General features: G+C 41.2%; 7 non-coding genes and 6 pseudogenes across 7 annotated transcripts; 9 read left to right on the top strand and 4 right to left on the bottom strand.

Moving 5' to 3' along the window:
• Positions 1–2,664: 2,664 nt before the first annotated feature.
• On the top strand, positions 2,665–2,855 carry LOC149938206 (U2 spliceosomal RNA). Its single transcript, XR_016481721.1, has one exon. It is a non-coding gene; the product is annotated as a U2 spliceosomal RNA (small nuclear RNA).
• Positions 2,856–4,814: 1,959 nt separating this feature from the next.
• Positions 4,815–4,933, bottom strand: LOC149938205 (5S ribosomal RNA). Its single transcript, XR_016481930.1, has one exon. It is a non-coding gene; the product is annotated as a 5S ribosomal RNA (ribosomal RNA).
• A 1,149-nt stretch (positions 4,934–6,082) lies between these two features.
• LOC149938204 (U2 spliceosomal RNA) lies at positions 6,083–6,212 on the top strand (annotated as a pseudogene).
• Positions 6,213–7,632: 1,420 nt separating this feature from the next.
• On the top strand, positions 7,633–7,812 carry LOC149938203 (U2 spliceosomal RNA; annotated as a pseudogene).
• Positions 7,813–9,771: 1,959 nt separating this feature from the next.
• LOC149938202 (5S ribosomal RNA) lies at positions 9,772–9,890 on the bottom strand. The gene has a single exon (XR_016481928.1). It is a non-coding gene; the product is annotated as a 5S ribosomal RNA (ribosomal RNA).
• Positions 9,891–11,039: 1,149 nt separating this feature from the next.
• On the top strand, positions 11,040–11,117 carry LOC149938201 (U2 spliceosomal RNA; annotated as a pseudogene).
• A 2,580-nt stretch (positions 11,118–13,697) lies between these two features.
• Positions 13,698–13,880, top strand: LOC149938200 (U2 spliceosomal RNA). The gene has a single exon (XR_016481686.1). It is a non-coding gene; the product is annotated as a U2 spliceosomal RNA (small nuclear RNA).
• A 1,963-nt stretch (positions 13,881–15,843) lies between these two features.
• Positions 15,844–15,962, bottom strand: LOC149938199 (5S ribosomal RNA). Its single transcript, XR_016481927.1, has one exon. It is a non-coding gene; the product is annotated as a 5S ribosomal RNA (ribosomal RNA).
• Positions 15,963–17,111: 1,149 nt separating this feature from the next.
• LOC149938198 (U2 spliceosomal RNA) lies at positions 17,112–17,241 on the top strand (annotated as a pseudogene).
• A 1,420-nt stretch (positions 17,242–18,661) lies between these two features.
• On the top strand, positions 18,662–18,841 carry LOC149938197 (U2 spliceosomal RNA; annotated as a pseudogene).
• Positions 18,842–20,800: 1,959 nt separating this feature from the next.
• On the bottom strand, positions 20,801–20,919 carry LOC149938196 (5S ribosomal RNA). The gene has a single exon (XR_016481926.1). It is a non-coding gene; the product is annotated as a 5S ribosomal RNA (ribosomal RNA).
• A 1,148-nt stretch (positions 20,920–22,067) lies between these two features.
• LOC149938195 (U2 spliceosomal RNA) lies at positions 22,068–22,145 on the top strand (annotated as a pseudogene).
• A 2,580-nt stretch (positions 22,146–24,725) lies between these two features.
• Positions 24,726–24,908, top strand: LOC149938194 (U2 spliceosomal RNA). The gene has a single exon (XR_016481685.1). It is a non-coding gene; the product is annotated as a U2 spliceosomal RNA (small nuclear RNA).
• The last annotated feature ends 1,363 nt before the right edge of the window (positions 24,909–26,271 follow it).

Genomic DNA, 26,271 nt, shown 5'->3' with positions numbered 1-26,271 from the left:
CTTTTCTACGGTGGACGCTCCAAAAATTGTCTAATTTTAAAACCAATTCAATAGAAACACAAATTGCTATAACAGAAGTAAATGATCGAATTTCAGAAGTATACCATCACGCTTATCTCGAAAAACAGTCAAAACTTCTATCAGCCTGCCTTCACGATGAAGAAACTTTTTCCGGCAATTTCTACCGCCGAGCTAGTGCCCCGAAGAAAACCATCCGAATTACGTCTCTACTTACCAAGGAGGGACCAGTCCATGGCCAAGATGGAGTCACAAAAGCGTTTCGGCAATTTTACATGAACCTATATGAAAAAAAACAAGTCAGTACCTTAGAAAACCAAATACTTACCAACTTACCTCATTTATCCAGCGAAGACAGAAATCCACTAGCCCAGCAAATTACCAGCAACGAAATAACGAGCGCCATCAAGACTATGAAAACTGGTAGAGCTCCAGGTCCAGATGGGCTAAGCATAGAGTTTTACCTGTTCATTTGGGAGTTCATTTGCCCAATCCTCGTTCAACTTTTCAATACCATCATTCACGAGACTCAGCTCCCCGACTCTTTTCGACAAGGCCTAGTCACACTTCTATGCAAGGACACCGACCACAAAGACAATCCAGAATTCTGGCGACCAATCACCTTACTGAACCTCGACCGGCGCCTCCTGGCCAAGATCCTGGAAACTAGAATTTCCAAAATCGCTACCAACATTATTGGTACTAACCAGTCTTGTGGAGTGAAAGGACGTAATCCTCTCCACAACCTTGTCATGCTTCGAGATATCATGGAAAACACTATCAATAGGGGACAGTCCGGCTTCTTGGTGGCTGTGGACTTCCAAAAGGCATTCGACTCAATCGACCATGAATACCTGTGGAAAACTCTTAAACTCTTTGGCTTTGGTGAAGAGTTTATTGCCTTCCTGAAAACAATTTACACTAACAACGACAGTAATCTACTAATAAATAATGAACTCACCAAGTCTTTTCCAGTCCGTAGGGGGGTACGCCAAGGCTGCCCCCTATCGCCGATCCTTTTCTGCCTAGCGTTGGAACCCCTTCTGCGCTCAGTCACCTATTCGCCACTCATCTCCGGCCTTCACTGTCCTGGAACCAACGCCTCATTGGACCAAAAATATGCGGCTCACGCCGATGACTGCAATTTCTTCACTAACAACACCTCCAGTATCAGCCACATTTTCTACCTCATCACAGAATTCAGCAATATTTCCGGATGTCTGATCAACACTGACAAAACGAAGGTTATGCCGATCGGGTTTTCACCGCCCGACGTCCTGCCTTCATCCTGTCCCGTCAAAGTACTCTCTACCACAGTAAAAATCATGGGAATTGTCCTGAATTCAACTGGCATCTGCTCGTCCAACAATCGCACTCTTAATGACCGTTTCAAAAACACTCTAGAGCAATTCAACGACCACCAGCTGTCTATGCGAGCCCGAATCCAACTGGTTAAACAAGTCGCCTTACCTAAACTGACCTACGCTGTCCCTCTAGTCAACTTCACCAAGTCCTTCCTGGAAGCCTTAACAAGAGTGATATTCTTGTTCATCTGGAATAACACTCAAGAAACCGTTGCCCGTACCACAATGTACCTCCCTCCAGACAAGGGAGGTAGGGGAGTCCCGAACCTCCATCAAGAAATCAAAGCCTTGGAATTCTCACGTTACTCATCCTGTCTGCAAGCTAAAAACCACGCTGTAAAAAAGTCCGTCATTTTTCATCTCTCAACTACCAGTACCACCGTTTTCAAGATCCCATGGGACCACCATATGCCTCACGCTAGCTCAGTCAATCCCATGTATCAGTCATTCAGAGACACAGCACTCACCTTGAAGAAAATCGATCCAACCAGTAATCTCCTAGAAGCCAAAAACAAATCAATTAAAACAAAATTACAGACAACCATACCTACCACACCAAGAATCGTTTCCCTCCAGCCGCATATCAACTGGGGCGTCGCTTTCCGGCGGTGCACCAGTGTATTTCTCGAAGGCTCACGGCGAGACTTCGCATTCAAAGTTAACCACAACGTCCTTCCGACCAGAGATGTCTTGTTCACTCGTAACATGGCCACAACACGATCCTGCCCGTTCTGTACCTCAACGGAGACTCTTACTCACCTACTCTATGATTGCGCAATACCTAAACTTCTCAGGAACCACGCCAGAGTCTTCTTTGGCGCCCGCTTTCTATCATGGTCTACCATAAGTCATCTAACGCCACTCCCTGTGCCGAAGTCGGTCATATACATTGCCACTATCATAATCACCGAAATCAACTTCCAGGTCTGGAAAGCCAGAAACCGTCTACTTTTTGAAAACAAACGAGATGTCGCTAAAGTCGTTTTAGCACGTGTCCGGCTTCACCTTCAGCGGCGAGCGAGGGCGGACCGACACCATCTATCTGGAACATCGTTCAGCGAGAAATGGTGCGCACCGGAGCTTCCGGCCCTGCAACTCCACCAAAACGAAGAATTCAAACTTCTATTTTAAACAATTTTCATTGACTTTTAACTTTACAAAAAAAATACGTTAAAAATATAAAAAGTTTCCCTCTCCTAGTTTGTTCGCGTTAAGTTAAACTAAAAAATAAACCGCGAACAAAAAGTATAAAAGTGTAAAATATCTATATATGTAAAAATGTACTCCTCTTAACGACCTTTTAATAAACAATTAAAAGTATCTGTTCTTATCAGCTTAATATCTGATACGGGTCCCATCGGGGCCCAAGATATTAAACTTATTTTTGGACGGCGGCGGAGTGGTCGGAGCTTGCTCCACCTCCGCCACGGGTCGGCCTGGTATTGCAGTAAATCCGGGATCGGCCCACTTCTCTCTTGAAATCAAAAATCAAACGCTCTTATAATGGCGCACTGCGCAACACAGTATTTCCGGGAAATGTTATTTGGCTGTCTTTATATATATTTCTTTATTATAATATATTGCCCCTCTGACGTCATAAGTGGTAAAATCCTTATTGTCGAATAGTTAATAATGAAGAATCGGAAAGATTCCAGTTTTTGAATTTTCTTTTACCTAGTTATACACTCTTTTTCGCGGTATTTTCACGGAGGATAGGAAGGGAGGCGAAGTAGGAGGGATGAATGGCGGCAAGATTGCGGCAGCTACGCTACGTCTAGCCGCCATTTTTCCGAAATTTTCCCGCCGCTAAGCTTCTTACAAGGATGCTGCCGCGTTCATCCCTCCTACTTCGCCTCCCTTCCTATCCTCCTTGGTATTTTCCTGGGCGCGTCCATGCTTGGTTTTCCCCCTTTCAGTCCTCTCCTCCATTATGGATACCCAAGGAGTGGATGCTAGACTCCCCGTTTAGGGCAGAGGCAATGGCCGACGAGCGGGAGGCAAGTAAGAGGGGTAAAATAAAGGCGCGAAAAGAGGTTGTTCTGTGTTATTCCTGTGGTTTTATTCGTAACCCAAGGTTCGTAAATCGTGCATGTTCTAAGTGGTTGGCTGAAGGAACCGGTTTTCATAACGTAAATTCGCGGGTTTCGGTATGGTGGGTAGAGACAGCGCGCCCCTCATTTTTAGGTCATTGGGTTCCAGCCAAGATGTTCCGCGTAAAGAGAAAACACGAAATAAGCCCCTCTCCATTTTTTCTCTCTTCCCGTCTTCCGTGGACAGTGAGTCGCCGCCGGGGGCCCGCCGCCCGCGGCAGCTACATTACCAAGATATAAAGTGGCAAGGCTTATTTTTGGTAAGTACAAAATCATTTATTATATATTGCTCTATAATTAACTATATTTGGAATTAAACATTTTTGTTCTATTTATCTCAAAGTCATGATTATTCCTAACATTAATAGTATTAAACTTAATATGATATATCTTTTGTTAAAGTAGATTAGGAATTTATAATTTTAATATTTATAGAGGAGTTCGGATTTAAAATGTTATATTTTTTTAATAATGATCTCAAAGATCTGACTTTTGAAATGTTTGTTACTTTTTCTAAGTATCAATAAAACATGACATTAAATTTATATTGTGCCAAGGTTCATTTTTATATTTTACATAAACTACATCACCTAAAACAATTAATAGATAAAAGTTAGCTATATTATTTTGTTTAAAAAATATATCTCTGTCTCCGTTTTATTATTTAATTTCGTGGTTTGTTTTGATATTTTGTATTTTTGGGTTACTCCCCTAATCCATGCGGCTGTCCCATGATAAAACCTTCTATAAAACATTTTCCAAAAGTCCTTTTTTAGATTCAACTATTTAAATTACATTTAAGATTAAAATTTAGAACAAAAAATATATTTCACAATTAGAATTTGTTAATAAAATTTTAACTTTGGACTTCATTCCAAAACCAGAAAAGGCCATTTCAGAGTGGATTTTACCGCGGAAATGTTTTTGTTTAGAGATAAACGTTAGTTAGTTAGTTAGTTAGTTAGTTAGTTAATTAGTTAGTTAGTTAGTTAGTTAGTTAATTAGTTAGTTAGTTAGTTAGTTAGTTAGTTAGTTAGTTAGTTAGTAAGTAAGTAAGTAAGTAAGTAAGTAAGTAAGTTAGTACTATTTTAAGTACAAGCCTTAAGTAGAATAAAATGAAAACCAATTTTCTCGCCATTTTATTTTGTTCAATTTTGATACTAACATGTATTTTATTCACGGAAAGATGCTGCCAGTTGTTAAAAAAAGGCCAAGAGTTGACCGAAATAATATTATCGTCTGGGCGAACTTTTAATTGCATAAAAAAGCAGCGTCAAAATGATAGGATGAAGGTATTTTCCTGTTAAAAGACGCAAATCCCATCCCGCGAAAATAAATGAGTAGCCAACGGCACGCGGTGTTCCCAGGTGGTCTCCCTCCCAAGTACTGACCGCGCTCGACGCTGCTTAACTTCGGTGATCAGACGAGAACCGGTGTATTCAGCGTGATATGGCCGTTGCCGCTAGAGTGTAATTGATAGCGGTGGACAAGCCGCGACTAGCCAGGTCCTGGTAGGTTGGTGATCGCCGAGGGCCACCGGCTGCATGCGGCTCCAATAGAACGTTCTATACACTCTTTTTAGAAACGTTTACTGGGCGCCGATATTATCGTACAGACAACCAACGAGCAAGCCCTTTACCGCAGAAATTTCATCCCCCCCCCCCCAAACCAGTTTTTTCATCACCCTCCCCGTAGACTGTAAGGTGATGGCGGTCGATTGGGAAGGCGCGTTTACGAATCTATAAAATTGGTGTGGTGTGCTTTCCCCCTTTGGAGTTCGGAGGAGGTGAAGGTTTGGCCGGTTTTTCGTCTTAGAGAAATATATTTATCTGGCAAACCCGTAAGAAATTGAGAGCAGTCAATTTTTATTAGTAGCGTAGTTGCTAGCCTAGGCTTCACATATTTCCGGCTTTGCTTTCCGCGCCTTTTTTCTTATTTTAAATGATTTTTGTAATAAATGTATGATGGCAAATAAGCAAAATTCTAGAAAATACTAGTCCCAAATCCACGTGTTTAAGATGAAACTTAGATCATGAAAATATCCTTAACCCCAAACATACTTCAACACCTAGGGTGCCTCCTACAACTCCTAAAAGGTACGTCTCTAAAATATTCATATAAAGACAGGACATAAGCCGAATTCTCTTAAACCAAAGAATAACAAAAGTTGTTAGTCCTGCTGAACCAGCTCTATAGTCTGTATGAAAAGTGACCGGTTATGGTCCACTTTTATAGAACGCTCTATTCGCTTATAATAAATTTTTCCTAAATGGTCATTTAAACGCGTTTGACGTTTCACGTAGAATCTAGTACACTTAATACGTTATTTATGGTCCTATAAACCACCATTTAGATTTTTTTTCCATACGGCCCGGTAAAGTGGCCCACTCTACTGTCTCTAGCCGATGACCCCAAAAGTGCCAGTCCGGGCCTGGCGGTGTACCTCTATTTCACGGATTCAAGATATCGTCTTCTCCTTTGTTCGCGCGATGGCTACAAACGTTGTCATCTCCCACCAGGACCAACATTCGGTGACGTAATTATGAAATATTTGAAATGCTCGAATTCTCTCTTTTTACTTTGTTAAACAGTGACGGCTCCTAGCGGGTTATCGCTTCTCGGCCTTTTGGCTAAGATCAAAGTGTAGTATCTGTTTTTCAATAGTACTATACCGAGATCTTAGTCGGGGGGCGAGAAGTGTTTATACGCCTTTAAGGCGAGTTTGCCTGCCTTACCGCACGAGATGATCCTTTGCTGAGCCGTTCCGCTGCTGCTGTTCCTGAAAGAAAAAAAAAAACCCACCTGCTACGTACCTGTTACTCACCTGAAGCTGTATCTCCTGTGATCCTGCTCCTGTGAAGTCTCGTCTCTCCGCTGATCCTCTCATAGCCAGCATGGCTATGGAGGTAAGGAAACGAACCGCTCGCTTAGACGTAAGCGGTAGCTTCTTGGAAGTCGCTCAAGCCTTCCTCGAGAAACTTGGACCAGACAGTGTCGAAACACTGCAACCTGTTGGTAATACATCCTTTTTATTAACTTTTACGACCCTTGCATTCCTGCAACAAGCTGTCTCTTATGGAGAATTAATGGTAAACAACAAGCCCTGCAAAATCACGAGTGTAGAAGACGACGGCATCTGGCTTACCATAAAGCAGTTGCCTTCTTGGATTCAATGGGATTTCATTCTGACAACCCTGCGTCAATACGGGGAGATTAAAGCTCATCGCCACGATGAATATAAAGAATTAAAAGGGATAAGGAATGGCGATCGTGTAGTGAAATTGAAAATGAAACTAACTGTTCCTAATGTGCTTTATTTTGGACGGAGCAGGGCCCTGGTATACTATACCGGGGTTGCCAAGAAATGCTTCTTTTGTGAGCAGGAGGGGCACGTTGCCTCCACCTGCGAAAAAAAGAAAAACCAGAGGGCAGAGAAGAAGGAAAACGAAGACCGCGTGTTACCCCAAGATCCGGAAACCACCGCAAGTTCCACACGTACTCCTTTGGAGGTGGTAATCGTTAGCGCTACCACCCGAGAAGAAGACTTAAAAGAAAGCTCACCACGCATACCCTCAATACTTACTCAAGCAGACGACTCCAAATCCTCTGAAGAAAGCTGGACTTTAACATCACCAGAACCATACAAGAGAAACGCAGAACCTCCAGTCCAAACAAGCCAATACGCCGACGCCTTGAAATCTCCACCACATCACGATGACCTAGAACCCGAAAGCGAACCCGAATCCATTGACTCCGACAACAACTCCAGACCCCGATTTGATCCATCAGAGTGGAATTATACCGATCCGTCACAACTACATTTACATCTATTGAGGAAAACCGAACTTCAAGCCCTTCTTGCAAAAATCAACTCCAGAGCACCCACACGTTCACCCATCCTAACCAAACGAGCAGAAGACCAAGCGGCACAAATCATCGAACTTTTAAAAAATTATCCAAAGAGACGACGTAGTAAAACTCCAGAAAAAGAAGTGAAAAAAGGCAAAAATATGTTTTAAATTTAATTTTTAAAATTTTTAGCATAGTTCTTTGCTCGATTTTTTAACCATGTTCCCTTTATCTTTTAACGATTGTTCGCGATAAATTAAAATAATTAACACGCGAACAAAAATGACAAAATTGTAAAAATGTAAAAAAACGAAGCTTTTAATAAACAATTAAAAGTATCTGTTCTTATCAGCTTAATATCTGATACGGGTCCCATCGGGGCCCAAGATATTAAACTTATTTTTGGACGGCGGCGGAGTGGTCGGAGCTTGCTCCACCTCCGCCACGGGTCGGCCTGGTATTGCAGTAAATCCGGGATCGGCCCACTTCTCTCTTGAAATCAAAAATCAAACGCTCTTATAATGGCGCACTGCGCAACACAGTATTTCCGGGAAATGTTATTTGGCTGTCTTTATATATATTTCTTTATTATAATATATTGCCCCTCTGACGTCATAAGTGGTAAAATCCTTATTGTCGAATAGTTAATAATGAAGAATCGGAAAGATTCCAGTTTTTGAATTTTCTTTTACCTAGTTATACACTCTTTTTCGCGGTATTTTCACGGAGGATAGGAAGGGAGGCGAAGTAGGAGGGATGAATGGCGGCAAGATTGCGGCAGCTACGCTACGTCTAGCCGCCATTTTTCCGAAATTTTCCCGCCGCTAAGCTTCTTACAAGGATGCTGCCGCGTTCATCCCTCCTACTTCGCCTCCCTTCCTATCCTCCTTGGTATTTTCCTGGGCGCGTCCATGCTTGGTTTTCCCCCTTTCAGTCCTCTCCTCCATTATGGATACCCAAGGAGTGGATGCTAGACTCCCCGTTTAGGGCAGAGGCAATGGCCGACGAGCGGGAGGCAAGTAAGAGGGGTAAAATAAAGGCGCGAAAAGAGGTTGTTCTGTGTTATTCCTGTGGTTTTATTCGTAACCCAAGGTTCGTAAATCGTGCATGTTCTAAGTGGTTGGCTGAAGGAACCGGTTTTCATAACGTAAATTCGCGGGTTTCGGTATGGTGGGTAGAGACAGCGCGCCCCTCATTTTTAGGTCATTGGGTTCCAGCCAAGATGTTCCGCGTAAAGAGAAAACACGAAATAAGCCCCTCTCCATTTTTTCTCTCTTCCCGTCTTCCGTGGACAGTGAGTCGCCGCCGGGGGCCCGCCGCCCGCGGCAGCTACATTACCAAGATATAAAGTGGCAAGGCTTATTTTTGGTAAGTACAAAATCATTTATTATATATTGCTCTATAATTAACTATATTTGGAATTAAACATTTTTGTTCTATTTATCTCAAAGTCATGATTATTCCTAACATTAATAGTATTAAACTTAATATGATATATCTTTTGTTAAAGTAGATTAGGAATTTATAATTTTAATATTTATAGAGGAGTTCGGATTTAAAATGTTATATTTTTTTAATAATGATCTCAAAGATCTGACTTTTGAAATGTTTGTTACTTTTTCTAAGTATCAATAAAACATGACATTAAATTTATATTGTGCCAAGGTTCATTTTTATATTTTACATAAACTACATCACCTAAAACAATTAATAGATAAAAGTTAGCTATATTATTTTGTTTAAAAAATATATCTCTGTCTCCGTTTTATTATTTAATTTCGTGGTTTGTTTTGATATTTTGTATTTTTGGGTTACTCCCCTAATCCATGCGGCTGTCCCATGATAAAACCTTCTATAAAACATTTTCCAAAAGTCCTTTTTTAGATTCAACTATTTAAATTACATTTAAGATTAAAATTTAGAACAAAAAATATATTTCACAATTAGAATTTGTTAATAAAATTTTAACTTTGGACTTCATTCCAAAACCAGAAAAGGCCATTTCAGAGTGGATTTTACCGCGGAAATGTTTTTGTTTAGAGATAAACGTTAGTTAGTTAGTTAGTTAGTTAGTTAGTTAATTAGTTAGTTAGTTAGTTAGTTAGTTAGTTAATTAGTTAGTTAGTTAGTTAGTTAGTTAGTTAGTTAGTTAGTAAGTAAGTAAGTAAGTAAGTAAGTAAGTAAGTTAGTACTATTTTAAGTACAAGCCTTAAGTAGAATAAAATGAAAACCAATTTTCTCGCCATTTTATTTTGTTCAATTTTGATACTAACATGTATTTTATTCACGGAAAGATGCTGCCAGTTGTTAAAAAAAGGCCAAGAGTTGACCGAAATAATATTATCGTCTGGGCGAACTTTTAATTGCATAAAAAAGCAGCGTCAAAATGATAGGATGAAGGTATTTTCCTGTTAAAAGACGCAAATCCCATTCCGCGAAAATAAATGAGTAGCCAACGGCACGCGGTGTTCCCAGGTGGTCTCCCTCCCAAGTACTGACCGCGCTCGACGCTGCTTAACTTCGGTGATCAGACGAGAACCGGTGTATTCAGCGTGATATGGCCGTTGCCGCTAGAGTGTAATTGATAGCGGTGGACAAGCCGCGACTAGCCAGGTCCTGGTAGGTTGGTGATCGCCGAGGGCCACCGGCTGCATGCGGCTCCAATAGAACGTTCTATACACTCTTTTTAGAAACGTTTACTGGGCGCCGATATTATCGTACAGACAACCAACGAGCAAGCCCTTTACCGCAGAAATTTCATCCCCCCCCCCCCAAACCAGTTTTTTCATCACCCTCCCCGTAGACTGTAAGGTGATGGCGGTCGATTGGGAAGGCGCGTTTACGAATCTATAAAATTGGTGTGGTGTGCTTTCCCCCTTTGGAGTTCGGAGGAGGTGAAGGTTTGGCCGGTTTTTCGTCTTAGAGAAATATATTTATCTGGCAAACCCGTAAGAAATTGAGAGCAGTCAATTTTTATTAGTAGCGTAGTTGCTAGCCTAGGCTTCACATATTTCCGGCTTTGCTTTCCGCGCCTTTTTTCTTATTTTAAATGATTTTTGTAATAAATGTATGATGGCAAATAAGCAAAATTCTAGAAAATACTAGTCCCAAATCCACGTGTTTAAGATGAAACTTAGATCATGAAAATATCCTTAACCCCAAACATACTTCAACACCTAGGGTGCCTCCTACAACTCCTAAAAGGTACGTCTCTAAAATATTCATATAAAGACAGGACATAAGCCGAATTCTCTTAAACCAAAGAATAACAAAAGTTGTTAGTCCTGCTGAACCAGCTCTATAGTCTGTATGAAAAGTGACCGGTTATGGTCCACTTTTATAGAACGCTCTATTCGCTTATAATAAATTTTTCCTAAATGGTCATTTAAACGCGTTTGACGTTTCACGTAGAATCTAGTACACTTAATACGTTATTTATGGTCCTATAAACCACCATTTAGATTTTTTTTCCATACGGCCCGGTAAAGTGGCCCACTCTACTGTCTCTAGCCGATGACCCCAAAAGTGCCAGTCCGGGCCTGGCGGTGTACCTCTATTTCACGGATTCAAGATATCGTCTTCTCCTTTGTTCGCGCGATGGCTACAAACGTTGTCATCTCCCACCAGGACCAACATTCGGTGACGTAATTATGAAATATTTGAAATGCTCGAATTCTCTCTTTTTACTTTGTTAAACAGTGACGGCTCCTAGCGGGTTATCGCTTCTCGGCCTTTTGGCTAAGATCAAAGTGTAGTATCTGATCTCCTGAACGGAGAGCCATTCCCAGAAACATTTCGCGAAGGCCACGTCGTCTTAATCTGTAAAGACACGGACAACAAAGCCTCCCCTTCCGCGTGGCGGCCTATTACGAAAATAAACACGGACAGAAAACTGTTCGCTAAGATCCTCGACTCGCGTTCATCCAAAGTCACCGGCACCATCATTGGCACTAACCAGACTTGCGGGGTTAGAGGGCGTCAGCCGCTATTTAACCTTGTTATGCTCCGAGATATCCTTGTGGATTACACCGAGCGGGATCGTTGCGGCTTCCTTCTCGCTGTAGACTTCGAAAAAGCCTTCGACCGCGTTAATCACCAGTTTCTCTGGCAGACTCTCGCGCGTTTCGGCTTCGGTCAGCGTTTCGTCAGCATCCTGAAAAATATGTACGAAAAAAACATTAGTCAACTTACCATCAACTCGCATCCGTCGGAACCATTCCAGATCAAAAGGGGCGTTCGTCAAGGCTGTCCCCTATCACCCAGCCTGTTCTGCCTCGCTCTGGAGCCACTCCTCTTTGCAGCGAGCCACAGTCTGGACATTCGTGGCCTCCACTGCCCGGGAACGGCCGTCTCTAGTCAACAAATTTATGCCGCTCACGCGGACGACGCCAATTTCATGTTGGAGGACATCGCTTCGGTTCGGGGTACGCTACGGCTCCTCGACGACTTTTGCGCTGTCTCCGGCAGCAAGTTAAACGCCACCAAGAGCCAACTTGCTCGAATCGGTGGCAAAGCCCTCGAGTTGATTCCCGCGACGTTACCAATAAAGGAAACCACAGAACCAGTGAAAATCCTAGGTGTACTGTTCTCAGCCCACGGAGTAGCCCATAGTAACGAGACTCGCTTTGTTGAGAAATTCTCAACTTCTTTGGACGCGTGGGCGGACAACACTTTTTGTTTCCGCACCCGCGTCCAACTCATCAAGCAAATCGCCCTACCAAAATTGACTTACCCAGTTCCTCTCGTGGTTTTCTCGCCTGCCACGATTGCAACAGTCAACAGGAAGATTTTCTCATTCGTTTGGGGAGACAAGCAAGAACTTATCGCGCGGCAAACTCTTTGCCTCGACTGTAACGATGGCGGCCTCGGGGTTCCGCTCCTCGAAAACGAGCTTCACGCTCTCGCCTTGACCCGGTATTCGTCGTGCTTAGCAGCGAAGGACCATCCAGTTAGCGCCACAGTTTCATTCCACCTTTCCACGAGTTCAAAGACAATTTTTAAAGTACCTTGGGACGTGTCCGCTATGCACGCTCGCGACGTTCATCCAAATTATGTACCTTCAAAAACAACGGCGGCTTTGGTTTTGAAGTCAAAACCCGACACTGATCTTCTCAAGATTTCTAACAAGAGTGTGAAAGCTCTTCTCCAGAGACCAGTTGTACCACGGATATTTACGCTTCAGCCGCACGTCAAGTGGAAAACGGCTTTTAGCCGACTTTCCAACAAAGCACTTACCGGTTCTCGTCGCGATTTCGCGTACAAAGTATTCCACGAAGTTGTCCCGGTTCGTGACATTCTATACGACCGCAACATGTGCGCTACTCGCTCATGTCCGTTCTGTCCCAAAAATGAGACCATCCAGCACCTGTTATACGACTGCGACATAGCAAAACTCCTCAGAAACCGTGTCCGCGAGTTCTTGGGAGTTAAGTTTATCTCGTGGCAGACTGTGTGCCACTTCGTACCCCTTCCGGTTCCCGTGTCACTGATACACGCAACACTAGTATTGTTGGCGGAAATCAACTTCCAGATATGGAAAGCGAGAAACCGCTTAATTTTTGAAAAAAAACGTGACACTGCACTCGTCGTATTAGAACGCGTTCGCCTCCATATGGCTATGAGGGCACGGGCAGATAAATTACGTCTCTCACGAGACAAATTTGAAGAATACTGGCATAACCCTGTAAAACCTTTTTTTGCAATTCGTGATGACACAATTAAACTACTTTTTTAGCTTTTAACGCGTAAAGTTGTAAAAGTCTTTAATTATAGACAAACCCATAGTACAAATAACATAAACAATGTATAACAAAGGATTAAATCCACGTAACTGAAAAATGTTTAAAAAATAAAATAAAATAAAATCGTACCTGCAATAAAAATTTAAAGAATTTAAACTTACCTGGAAAATTAATTAACTTAGCCTAACGTACCTGAAATTATAAAATGTTATTAAAATGAAAGTACCTGGAAAAAAAATTTTACTTAGCTTAACTTACCTGAAATTTAATAAATGTTATTAAAATAAAAGTACCTGAAATACAAAATGTTCAAAATATTACACGTACCTGGCAAATATGATATAAACGTACCTGGAAAATGTTACACAAACGTACCTGTAAAATAGAAAATGCAAATTAAATGTATCTGAAAATTATTTGAGGGTACCTAAAGACGCACCTGAAAAATAAAAAAAATATATAAAAAGTAAAAATTTAAATTTAAAAGTTTAAACTTACCTTGAAAAATAAGAACTTGTTGTTAAAAATAGTCTATGCAAATATTAACTTTTCAAAATTTATCAATTAAATGTAAATATGTAAATTTCTTTAATCAATTTGTGTTCAGAATCCATATGAGGATCTGTTCATGTATATGTGCTTTTCTTTAATAAACTATTTCAGTATCTGTTCTTATCAGCTTAATATCTGATACGGGTCCCATCGGGGCCCAAGATATTAAACTTATTTTTGGACGGCGGCGGAGTGGTCGGAGCTTGCTCCACCTCCGCCACGGGTCGGCCTGGTATTGCAGTAAATCCGGGATCGGCCCACTTCTCTCTTGAAATCAAAAATCAAACGCTCTTATAATGGCGCACTGCGCAACACAGTATTTCCGGGAAATGTTATTTGGCTGTCTTTATATATATTTCTTTATTATAATATATTGCCCCTCTGACGTCATAAGTGGTAAAATCCTTATTGTCGAATAGTTAATAATGAAGAATCGGAAAGATTCCAGTTTTTGAATTTTCTTTTACCTAGTTATACACTCTTTTTCGCGGTATTTTCACGGAGGATAGGAAGGGAGGCGAAGTAGGAGGGATGAATGGCGGCAAGATTGCGGCAGCTACGCTACGTCTAGCCGCCATTTTTCCGAAATTTTCCCGCCGCTAAGCTTCTTACAAGGATGCTGCCGCGTTCATCCCTCCTACTTCGCCTCCCTTCCTATCCTCCTTGGTATTTTCCTGGGCGCGTCCATGCTTGGTTTTCCCCCTTTCAGTCCTCTCCTCCATTATGGATACCCAAGGAGTGGATGCTAGACTCCCCGTTTAGGGCAGAGGCAATGGCCGACGAGCGGGAGGCAAGTAAGAGGGGTAAAATAAAGGCGCGAAAAGAGGTTGTTCTGTGTTATTCCTGTGGTTTTATTCGTAACCCAAGGTTCGTAAATCGTGCATGTTCTAAGTGGTTGGCTGAAGGAACCGGTTTTCATAACGTAAATTCGCGGGTTTCGGTATGGTGGGTAGAGACAGCGCGCCCCTCATTTTTAGGTCATTGGGTTCCAGCCAAGATGTTCCGCGTAAAGAGAAAACACGAAATAAGCCCCTCTCCATTTTTTCTCTCTTCCCGTCTTCCGTGGACAGTGAGTCGCCGCCGGGGGCCCGCCGCCCGCGGCAGCTACATTACCAAGATATAAAGTGGCAAGGCTTATTTTTGGTAAGTACAAAATCATTTATTATATATTGCTCTATAATTAACTATATTTGGAATTAAACATTTTTGTTCTATTTATCTCAAAGTCATGATTATTCCTAACATTAATAGTATTAAACTTAATATGATATATCTTTTGTTAAAGTAGATTAGGAATTTATAATTTTAATATTTATAGAGGAGTTCGGATTTAAAATGTTATATTTTTTTAATAATGATCTCAAAGATCTGACTTTTGAAATGTTTGTTACTTTTTCTAAGTATCAATAAAACATGACATTAAATTTATATTGTGCCAAGGTTCATTTTTATATTTTACATAAACTACATCACCTAAAACAATTAATAGATAAAAGTTAGCTATATTATTTTGTTTAAAAAATATATCTCTGTCTCCGTTTTATTATTTAATTTCGTGGTTTGTTTTGATATTTTGTATTTTTGGGTTACTCCCCTAATCCATGCGGCTGTCCCATGATAAAACCTTCTATAAAACATTTTCCAAAAGTCCTTTTTTAGATTCAACTATTTAAATTACATTTAAGATTAAAATTTAGAACAAAAAATATATTTCACAATTAGAATTTGTTAATAAAATTTTAACTTTGGACTTCATTCCAAAACCAGAAAAGGCCATTTCAGAGTGGATTTTACCGCGGAAATGTTTTTGTTTAGAGATAAACGTTAGTTAGTTAGTTAGTTAGTTAGTTAGTTAATTAGTTAGTTAGTTAGTTAGTTAGTTAATTAGTTAGTTAGTTAGTTAGTTAGTTAGTTAGTTAGTTAGTTAGTTAGTAAGTAAGTAAGTAAGTAAGTAAGTAAGTAAGTTAGTACTATTTTAAGTACAAGCCTTAAGTAGAATAAAATGAAAACCAATTTTCTCGCCATTTTATTTTGTTCAATTTTGATACTAACATGTATTTTATTCACGGAAAGATGCTGCCAGTTGTTAAAAAAAGGCCAAGAGTTGACCGAAATAATATTATCGTCTGGGCGAACTTTTAATTGCATAAAAAAGCAGCGTCAAAATGATAGGATGAAGGTATTTTCCTGTTAAAAGACGCAAATCCCATCCCGCGAAAATAAATGAGTAGCCAACGGCACGCGGTGTTCCCAGGTGGTCTCCCTCCCAAGTACTGACCGCGCTCGACGCTGCTTAACTTCGGTGATCAGACGAGAACCGGTGTATTCAGCGTGATATGGCCGTTGCCGCTGGAGTGTAATTGATAGCGGTGGACAAGCCGCGACTAGCCAGGTCCTGGTAGGTTGGTGATCGCCGAGGGCCACCGGCTGCATGCGGCTCCAATAGAACGTTCTATACACTCTTTTTAGAAACGTTTACTGGGCGCCGATATTATCGTACAGACAACCAACGAGCAAGCCCTTTACCGCAGAAATTTCATCCCCCCCCCCCCAAACCAGTTTTTTCATCACCCTCCCCGTAGACTGTAAGGTGATGGCGGTCGATTGGGAAGGCGCGTTTACGAATCTATAAAATTGGTGTGGTGTGCTTTCCCCCTTTGGAGTTCGGAGGAGGTGAAGGTTTGGCCGGTTTTTCGTCTTAGAGAAATATATTTATCTGGCAAACCCGTAAGAAATTGAGAGCAGTCAATTTTTATTAGTAGCGTAGTTGCTAGCCTAGGCTTCACATATTTCCGGCTTTGCTTTCCGCGCCTTTTTTCTTATTTTAAATGATTTTTGTAATAAATGTATGATGGCAAATAAGCAAAATTCTAGAAAATACTAGTCCCAAATCCACGTGTTTAAGATGAAACTTAGATCATGAAAATATCCTTAACCCCAAACATACTTCAACACCTAGGGTGCCTCCTACAACTCCTAAAAGGTACGTCTCTAAAATATTCATATAAAGACAGGACATAAGCCGAATTCTCTTAAACCAAAGAATAACAAAAGTTGTTAGTCCTGCTGAACCAGCTCTATAGTCTGTATGAAAAGTGACCGGTTATGGTCCACTTTTATAGAACGCTCTATTCGCTTATAATAAATTTTTCCTAAATGGTCATTTAAACGCGTTTGACGTTTCACGTAGAATCTAGTACACTTAATACGTTATTTATGGTCCTATAAACCACCATTTAGATTTTTTTTCCATACGGCCCGGTAAAGTGGCCCACTCTACTGTCTCTAGCCGATGACCCCAAAAGTGCCAGTCCGGGCCTGGCGGTGTACCTCTATTTCACGGATTCAAGATATCGTCTTCTCCTTTGTTCGCGCGATGGCTACAAACGTTGTCATCTCCCACCAGGACCAACATTCGGTGACGTAATTATGAAATATTTGAAATGCTCGAATTCTCTCTTTTTACTTTGTTAAACAGTGACGGCTCCTAGCGGGTTATCGCTTCTCGGCCTTTTGGCTAAGATCAAAGTGTAGTATCTGTTTTTCAATAGTACTATACCGAGATCTTAGTCGGGGGGCGAGAAGTGTTTATACGCCTTTAAGGCGAGTTTGCCTGCCTTACCGCACGAGATGATCCTTTGCTGAGCCGTTCCGCTGCTGCTGTTCCTGAAAGAAAAAAAAAAACCCACCTGCTACGTACCTGTTACTCACCTGAAGCTGTATCTCCTGTGATCCTGCTCCTGTGAAGTCTCGTCTCTCCGCTGATCCTCTCATAGCCAGCATGGCTATGGAGGTAAGGAAACGAACCGCTCGCTTAGACGTAAGCGGTAGCTTCTTGGAAGTCGCTCAAGCCTTCCTCGAGAAACTTGGACCAGACAGTGTCGAAACACTGCAACCTGTTGGTAATACATCCTTTTTATTAACTTTTACGACCCTTGCATTCCTGCAACAAGCTGTCTCTTATGGAGAATTAATGGTAAACAACAAGCCCTGCAAAATCACGAGTGTAGAAGACGACGGCATCTGGCTTACCATAAAGCAGTTGCCTTCTTGGATTCAATGGGATTTCATTCTGACAACCCTGCGTCAATACGGGGAGATTAAAGCTCATCGCCACGATGAATATAAAGAATTAAAAGGGATAAGGAATGGCGATCGTGTAGTGAAATTGAAAATGAAACTAACTGTTCCTAATGTGCTTTATTTTGGACGGAGCAGGGCCCTGGTATACTATACCGGGGTTGCCAAGAAATGCTTCTTTTGTGAGCAGGAGGGGCACGTTGCCTCCACCTGCGAAAAAAAGAAAAACCAGAGGGCAGAGAAGAAGGAAAACGAAGACCGCGTGTTACCCCAAGATCCGGAAACCACCGCAAGTTCCACACGTACTCCTTTGGAGGTGGTAATCGTTAGCGCTACCACCCGAGAAGAAGACTTAAAAGAAAGCTCACCACGCATACCCTCAATACTTACTCAAGCAGACGACTCCAAATCCTCTGAAGAAAGCTGGACTTTAACATCACCAGAACCATACAAGAGAAACGCAGAACCTCCAGTCCAAACAAGCCAATACGCCGACGCCTTGAAATCTCCACCACATCACGATGACCTAGAACCCGAAAGCGAACCCGAATCCATTGACTCCGACAACAACTCCAGACCCCGATTTGATCCATCAGAGTGGAATTATACCGATCCGTCACAACTACATTTACATCTATTGAGGAAAACCGAACTTCAAGCCCTTCTTGCAAAAATCAACTCCAGAGCACCCACACGTTCACCCATCCTAACCAAACGAGCAGAAGACCAAGCGGCACAAATCATCGAACTTTTAAAAAATTATCCAAAGAGACGACGTAGTAAAACTCCAGAAAAAGAAGTGAAAAAAGGCAAAAATATGTTTTAAATTTAATTTTTAAAATTTTTAGCATAGTTCTTTGCTCGATTTTTTAACCATGTTCCCTTTATCTTTTAACGATTGTTCGCGATAAATTAAAATAATTAACACGCGAACAAAAATGACAAAATTGTAAAAATGTAAAAAAACGAAGCTTTTAATAAACAATTAAAAGTATCTGTTCTTATCAGCTTAATATCTGATACGGGTCCCATCGGGGCCCAAGATATTAAACTTATTTTTGGACGGCGGCGGAGTGGTCGGAGCTTGCTCCACCTCCGCCACGGGTCGGCCTGGTATTGCAGTAAATCCGGGATCGGCCCACTTCTCTCTTGAAATCAAAAATCAAACGCTCTTATAATGGCGCACTGCGCAACACAGTATTTCCGGGAAATGTTATTTGGCTGTCTTTATATATATTTCTTTATTATAATATATTGCCCCTCTGACGTCATAAGTGGTAAAATCCTTATTGTCGAATAGTTAATAATGAAGAATCGGAAAGATTCCAGTTTTTGAATTTTCTTTTACCTAGTTATACACTCTTTTTCGCGGTATTTTCACGGAGGATAGGAAGGGAGGCGAAGTAGGAGGGATGAATGGCGGCAAGATTGCGGCAGCTACGCTACGTCTAGCCGCCATTTTTCCGAAATTTTCCCGCCGCTAAGCTTCTTACAAGGATGCTGCCGCGTTCATCCCTCCTACTTCGCCTCCCTTCCTATCCTCCTTGGTATTTTCCTGGGCGCGTCCATGCTTGGTTTTCCCCCTTTCAGTCCTCTCCTCCATTATGGATACCCAAGGAGTGGATGCTAGACTCCCCGTTTAGGGCAGAGGCAATGGCCGACGAGCGGGAGGCAAGTAAGAGGGGTAAAATAAAGGCGCGAAAAGAGGTTGTTCTGTGTTATTCCTGTGGTTTTATTCGTAACCCAAGGTTCGTAAATCGTGCATGTTCTAAGTGGTTGGCTGAAGGAACCGGTTTTCATAACGTAAATTCGCGGGTTTCGGTATGGTGGGTAGAGACAGCGCGCCCCTCATTTTTAGGTCATTGGGTTCCAGCCAAGATGTTCCGCGTAAAGAGAAAACACGAAATAAGCCCCTCTCCATTTTTTCTCTCTTCCCGTCTTCCGTGGACAGTGAGTCGCCGCCGGGGGCCCGCCGCCCGCGGCAGCTACATTACCAAGATATAAAGTGGCAAGGCTTATTTTTGGTAAGTACAAAATCATTTATTATATATTGCTCTATAATTAACTATATTTGGAATTAAACATTTTTGTTCTATTTATCTCAAAGTCATGATTATTCCTAACATTAATAGTATTAAACTTAATATGATATATCTTTTGTTAAAGTAGATTAGGAATTTATAATTTTAATATTTATAGAGGAGTTCGGATTTAAAATGTTATATTTTTTTAATAATGATCTCAAAGATCTGACTTTTGAAATGTTTGTTACTTTTTCTAAGTATCAATAAAACATGACATTAAATTTATATTGTGCCAAGGTTCATTTTTATATTTTACATAAACTACATCACCTAAAACAATTAATAGATAAAAGTTAGCTATATTATTTTGTTTAAAAAATATATCTCTGTCTCCGTTTTATTATTTAATTTCGTGGTTTGTTTTGATATTTTGTATTTTTGGGTTACTCCCCTAATCCATGCGGCTGTCCCATGATAAAACCTTCTATAAAACATTTTCCAAAAGTCCTTTTTTAGATTCAACTATTTAAATTACATTTAAGATTAAAATTTAGAACAAAAAATATATTTCACAATTAGAATTTGTTAATAAAATTTTAACTTTGGACTTCATTCCAAAACCAGAAAAGGCCATTTCAGAGTGGATTTTACCGCGGAAATGTTTTTGTTTAGAGATAAACGTTAGTTAGTTAGTTAGTTAGTTAGTTAGTTAATTAGTTAGTTAGTTAGTTAGTTAGTTAGTTAATTAGTTAGTTAGTTAGTTAGTTAGTTAGTTAGTTAGTTAGTAAGTAAGTAAGTAAGTAAGTAAGTAAGTAAGTTAGTACTATTTTAAGTACAAGCCTTAAGTAGAATAAAATGAAAACCAATTTTCTCGCCATTTTATTTTGTTCAATTTTGATACTAACATGTATTTTATTCACGGAAAGATGCTGCCAGTTGTTAAAAAAAGGCCAAGAGTTGACCGAAATAATATTATCGTCTGGGCGAACTTTTAATTGCATAAAAAAGCAGCGTCAAAATGATAGGATGAAGGTATTTTCCTGTTAAAAGACGCAAATCCCATTCCGCGAAAATAAATGAGTAGCCAACGGCACGCGGTGTTCCCAGGTGGTCTCCCTCCCAAGTACTGACCGCGCTCGACGCTGCTTAACTTCGGTGATCAGACGAGAACCGGTGTATTCAGCGTGATATGGCCGTTGCCGCTAGAGTGTAATTGATAGCGGTGGACAAGCCGCGACTAGCCAGGTCCTGGTAGGTTGGTGATCGCCGAGGGCCACCGGCTGCATGCGGCTCCAATAGAACGTTCTATACACTCTTTTTAGAAACGTTTACTGGGCGCCGATATTATCGTACAGACAACCAACGAGCAAGCCCTTTACCGCAGAAATTTCATCCCCCCCCCCCAAACCAGTTTTTTCATCACCCTCCCCGTAGACTGTAAGGTGATGGCGGTCGATTGGGAAGGCGCGTTTACGAATCTATAAAATTGGTGTGGTGTGCTTTCCCCCTTTGGAGTTCGGAGGAGGTGAAGGTTTGGCCGGTTTTTCGTCTTAGAGAAATATATTTATCTGGCAAACCCGTAAGAAATTGAGAGCAGTCAATTTTTATTAGTAGCGTAGTTGCTAGCCTAGGCTTCACATATTTCCGGCTTTGCTTTCCGCGCCTTTTTTCTTATTTTAAATGATTTTTGTAATAAATGTATGATGGCAAATAAGCAAAATTCTAGAAAATACTAGTCCCAAATCCACGTGTTTAAGATGAAACTTAGATCATGAAAATATCCTTAACCCCAAACATACTTCAACACCTAGGGTGCCTCCTACAACTCCTAAAAGGTACGTCTCTAAAATATTCATATAAAGACAGGACATAAGCCGAATTCTCTTAAACCAAAGAATAACAAAAGTTGTTAGTCCTGCTGAACCAGCTCTATAGTCTGTATGAAAAGTGACCGGTTATGGTCCACTTTTATAGAACGCTCTATTCGCTTATAATAAATTTTTCCTAAATGGTCATTTAAACGCGTTTGACGTTTCACGTAGAATCTAGTACACTTAATACGTTATTTATGGTCCTATAAACCACCATTTAGATTTTTTTTCCATACGGCCCGGTAAAGTGGCCCACTCTACTGTCTCTAGCCGATGACCCCAAAAGTGCCAGTCCGGGCCTGGCGGTGTACCTCTATTTCACGGATTCAAGATATCGTCTTCTCCTTTGTTCGCGCGATGGCTACAAACGTTGTCATCTCCCACCAGGACCAACATTCGGTGACGTAATTATGAAATATTTGAAATGCTCGAATTCTCTCTTTTTACTTTGTTAAACAGTGACGGCTCCTAGCGGGTTATCGCTTCTCGGCCTTTTGGCTAAGATCAAAGTGTAGTATCTGATCTCCTGAACGGAGAGCCATTCCCAGAAACATTTCGCGAAGGCCACGTCGTCTTAATCTGTAAAGACACGGACAACAAAGCCTCCCCTTCCGCGTGGCGGCCTATTACGAAAATAAACACGGACAGAAAACTGTTCGCTAAGATCCTCGACTCGCGTTCATCCAAAGTCACCGGCACCATCATTGGCACTAACCAGACTTGCGGGGTTAGAGGGCGTCAGCCGCTATTTAACCTTGTTATGCTCCGAGATATCCTTGTGGATTACACCGAGCGGGATCGTTGCGGCTTCCTTCTCGCTGTAGACTTCGAAAAAGCCTTCGACCGCGTTAATCACCAGTTTCTCTGGCAGACTCTCGCGCGTTTCGGCTTCGGTCAGCGTTTCGTCAGCATCCTGAAAAATATGTACGAAAAAAACATTAGTCAACTTACCATCAACTCGCATCCGTCGGAACCATTCCAGATCAAAAGGGGCGTTCGTCAAGGCTGTCCCCTATCACCCAGCCTGTTCTGCCTCGCTCTGGAGCCACTCCTCTTTGCAGCGAGCCACAGTCTGGACATTCGTGGCCTCCACTGCCCGGGAACGGCCGTCTCTAGTCAACAAATTTATGCCGCTCACGCGGACGACGCCAATTTCATGTTGGAGGACATCGCTTCGGTTCGGGGTACGCTACGGCTCCTCGACGACTTTTGCGCTGTCTCCGGCAGCAAGTTAAACGCCACCAAGAGCCAACTTGCTCGAATCGGTGGCAAAGCCCTCGAGTTGATTCCCGCGACGTTACCAATAAAGGAAACCACAGAACCAGTGAAAATCCTAGGTGTACTGTTCTCAGCCCACGGAGTAGCCCATAGTAACGAGACTCGCTTTGTTGAGAAATTCTCAACTTCTTTGGACGCGTGGGCGGACAACACTTTTTGTTTCCGCACCCGCGTCCAACTCATCAAGCAAATCGCCCTACCAAAATTGACTTACCCAGTTCCTCTCGTGGTTTTCTCGCCTGCCACGATTGCAACAGTCAACAGGAAGATTTTCTCATTCGTTTGGGGAGACAAGCAAGAACTTATCGCGCGGCAAACTCTTTGCCTCGACTGTAACGATGGCGGCCTCGGGGTTCCGCTCCTCGAAAACGAGCTTCACGCTCTCGCCTTGACCCGGTATTCGTCGTGCTTAGCAGCGAAGGACCATCCAGTTAGCGCCACAGTTTCATTCCACCTTTCCACGAGTTCAAAGACAATTTTTAAAGTACCTTGGGACGTGTCCGCTATGCACGCTCGCGACGTTCATCCAAATTATGTACCTTCAAAAACAACGGCGGCTTTGGTTTTGAAGTCAAAACCCGACACTGATCTTCTCAAGATTTCTAACAAGAGTGTGAAAGCTCTTCTCCAGAGACCAGTTGTACCACGGATATTTACGCTTCAGCCGCACGTCAAGTGGAAAACGGCTTTTAGCCGACTTTCCAACAAAGCACTTACCGGTTCTCGTCGCGATTTCGCGTACAAAGTATTCCACGAAGTTGTCCCGGTTCGTGACATTCTATACGACCGCAACATGTGCGCTACTCGCTCATGTCCGTTCTGTCCCAAAAATGAGACCATCCAGCACCTGTTATACGACTGCGACATAGCAAAACTCCTCAGAAACCGTGTCCGCGAGTTCTTGGGAGTTAAGTTTATCTCGTGGCAGACTGTGTGCCACTTCGTACCCCTTCCGGTTCCCGTGTCACTGATACACGCAACACTAGTATTGTTGGCGGAAATCAACTTCCAGATATGGAAAGCGAGAAACCGCTTAATTTTTGAAAAAAAACGTGACACTGCACTCGTCGTATTAGAACGCGTTCGCCTCCATATGGCTATGAGGGCACGGGCAGATAAATTACGTCTCTCACGAGACAAATTTGAAGAATACTGGCATAACCCTGTAAAACCTTTTTTTGCAATTCGTGATGACACAATTAAACTACTTTTTTAGCTTTTAACGCGTAAAGTTGTAAAAGTCTTTAATTATAGACAAACCCATAGTACAAATAACATAAACAATGTATAACAAAGGATTAAATCCACGTAACTGAAAAATGTTTAAAAAATAAAATAAAATAAAATCGTACCTGCAATAAAAATTTAAAGAATTTAAACTTACCTGGAAAATTAATTAACTTAGCCTAACGTACCTGAAATTATAAAATGTTATTAAAATGAAAGTACCTGGAAAAAAAATTTTACTTAGCTTAACTTACCTGAAATTTAATAAATGTTATTAAAATAAAAGTACCTGAAATACAAAATGTTCAAAATATTACACGTACCTGGCAAATATGATATAAACGTACCTGGAAAATGTTACACAAACGTACCTGTAAAATAGAAAATGCAAATTAAATGTATCTGAAAATTATTTGAGGGTACCTAAAGACGCACCTGAAAAATAAAAAAAATATATAAAAAGTAAAAATTTAAATTTAAAAGTTTAAACTTACCTTGAAAAATAAGAACTTGTTGTTAAAAATAGTCTATGCAAATATTAACTTTTCAAAATTTATCAATTAAATGTAAATATGTAAATTTCTTTAATCAATTTGTGTTCAGAATCCATATGAGGATCTGTTCATGTATATGTGCTTTTCTTTAATAAACTATTTCAGTATCTGTTCTTATCAGCTTAATATCTGATACGGGTCCCATCGGGGCCCAAGATATTAAACTTATTTTTGGACGGCGGCGGAGTGGTCGGAGCTTGCTCCACCTCCGCCACGGGTCGGCCTGGTATTGCAGTAAATCCGGGATCGGCCCACTTCTCTCTTGAAATCAAAAATCAAACGCTCTTATAATGGCGCACTGCGCAACACAGTATTTCCGGGAAATGTTATTTGGCTGTCTTTATATATATTTCTTTATTATAATATATTGCCCCTCTGACGTCATAAGTGGTAAAATCCTTATTGTCGAATAGTTAATAATGAAGAATCGGAAAGATTCCAGTTTTTGAATTTTCTTTTACCTAGTTATACACTCTTTTTCGCGGTATTTTCACGGAGGATAGGAAGGGAGGCGAAGTAGGAGGGATGAATGGCGGCAAGATTGCGGCAGCTACGCTACGTCTAGCCGCCATTTTTCCGAAATTTTCCCGCCGCTAAGCTTCTTACAAGGATGCTGCCGCGTTCATCCCTCCTACTTCGCCTCCCTTCCTATCCTCCTTGGTATTTTCCTGGGCGCGTCCATGCTTGGTTTTCCCCCTTTCAGTCCTCTCCTCCATTATGGATACCCAAGGAGTGGATGCTAGACTCCCCGTTTAGGGCAGAGGCAATGGCCGACGAGCGGGAGGCAAGTAAGAGGGGTAAAATAAAGGCGCGAAAAGAGGTTGTTCTGTGTTATTCCTGTGGTTTTATTCGTAACCCAAGGTTCGTAAATCGTGCATGTTCTAAGTGGTTGGCTGAAGGAACCGGTTTTCATAACGTAAATTCGCGGGTTTCGGTATGGTGGGTAGAGACAGCGCGCCCCTCATTTTTAGGTCATTGGGTTCCAGCCAAGATGTTCCGCGTAAAGAGAAAACACGAAATAAGCCCCTCTCCATTTTTTCTCTCTTCCCGTCTTCCGTGGACAGTGAGTCGCCGCCGGGGGCCCGCCGCCCGCGGCAGCTACATTACCAAGATATAAAGTGGCAAGGCTTATTTTTGGTAAGTACAAAATCATTTATTATATATTGCTCTATAATTAACTATATTTGGAATTAAACATTTTTGTTCTATTTATCTCAAAGTCATGATTATTCCTAACATTAATAGTATTAAACTTAATATGATATATCTTTTGTTAAAGTAGATTAGGAATTTATAATTTTAATATTTATAGAGGAGTTCGGATTTAAAATGTTATATTTTTTTAATAATGATCTCAAAGATCTGACTTTTGAAATGTTTGTTACTTTTTCTAAGTATCAATAAAACATGACATTAAATTTATATTGTGCCAAGGTTCATTTTTATATTTTACATAAACTACATCACCTAAAACAATTAATAGATAAAAGTTAGCTATATTATTTTGTTTAAAAAATATATCTCTGTCTCCGTTTTATTATTTAATTTCGTGGTTTGTTTTGATATTTTGTATTTTTGGGTTACTCCCCTAATCCATGCGGCTGTCCCATGATAAAACCTTCT

The sequence above is a fragment of the Leiobunum rupestre genome, chromosome 6 (genome assembly GCF_980474605.1).
Source record: "Leiobunum rupestre chromosome 6, qqLeiRupe1.1.hap1, whole genome shotgun sequence".
NCBI classification, from domain to species: Eukaryota; Metazoa; Arthropoda; class Arachnida; order Opiliones; family Sclerosomatidae; genus Leiobunum; species Leiobunum rupestre.
The sequence above is the reverse complement of the archived record's forward strand: the minus strand, read 5'-3'. Positions and strand labels throughout refer to the sequence as shown.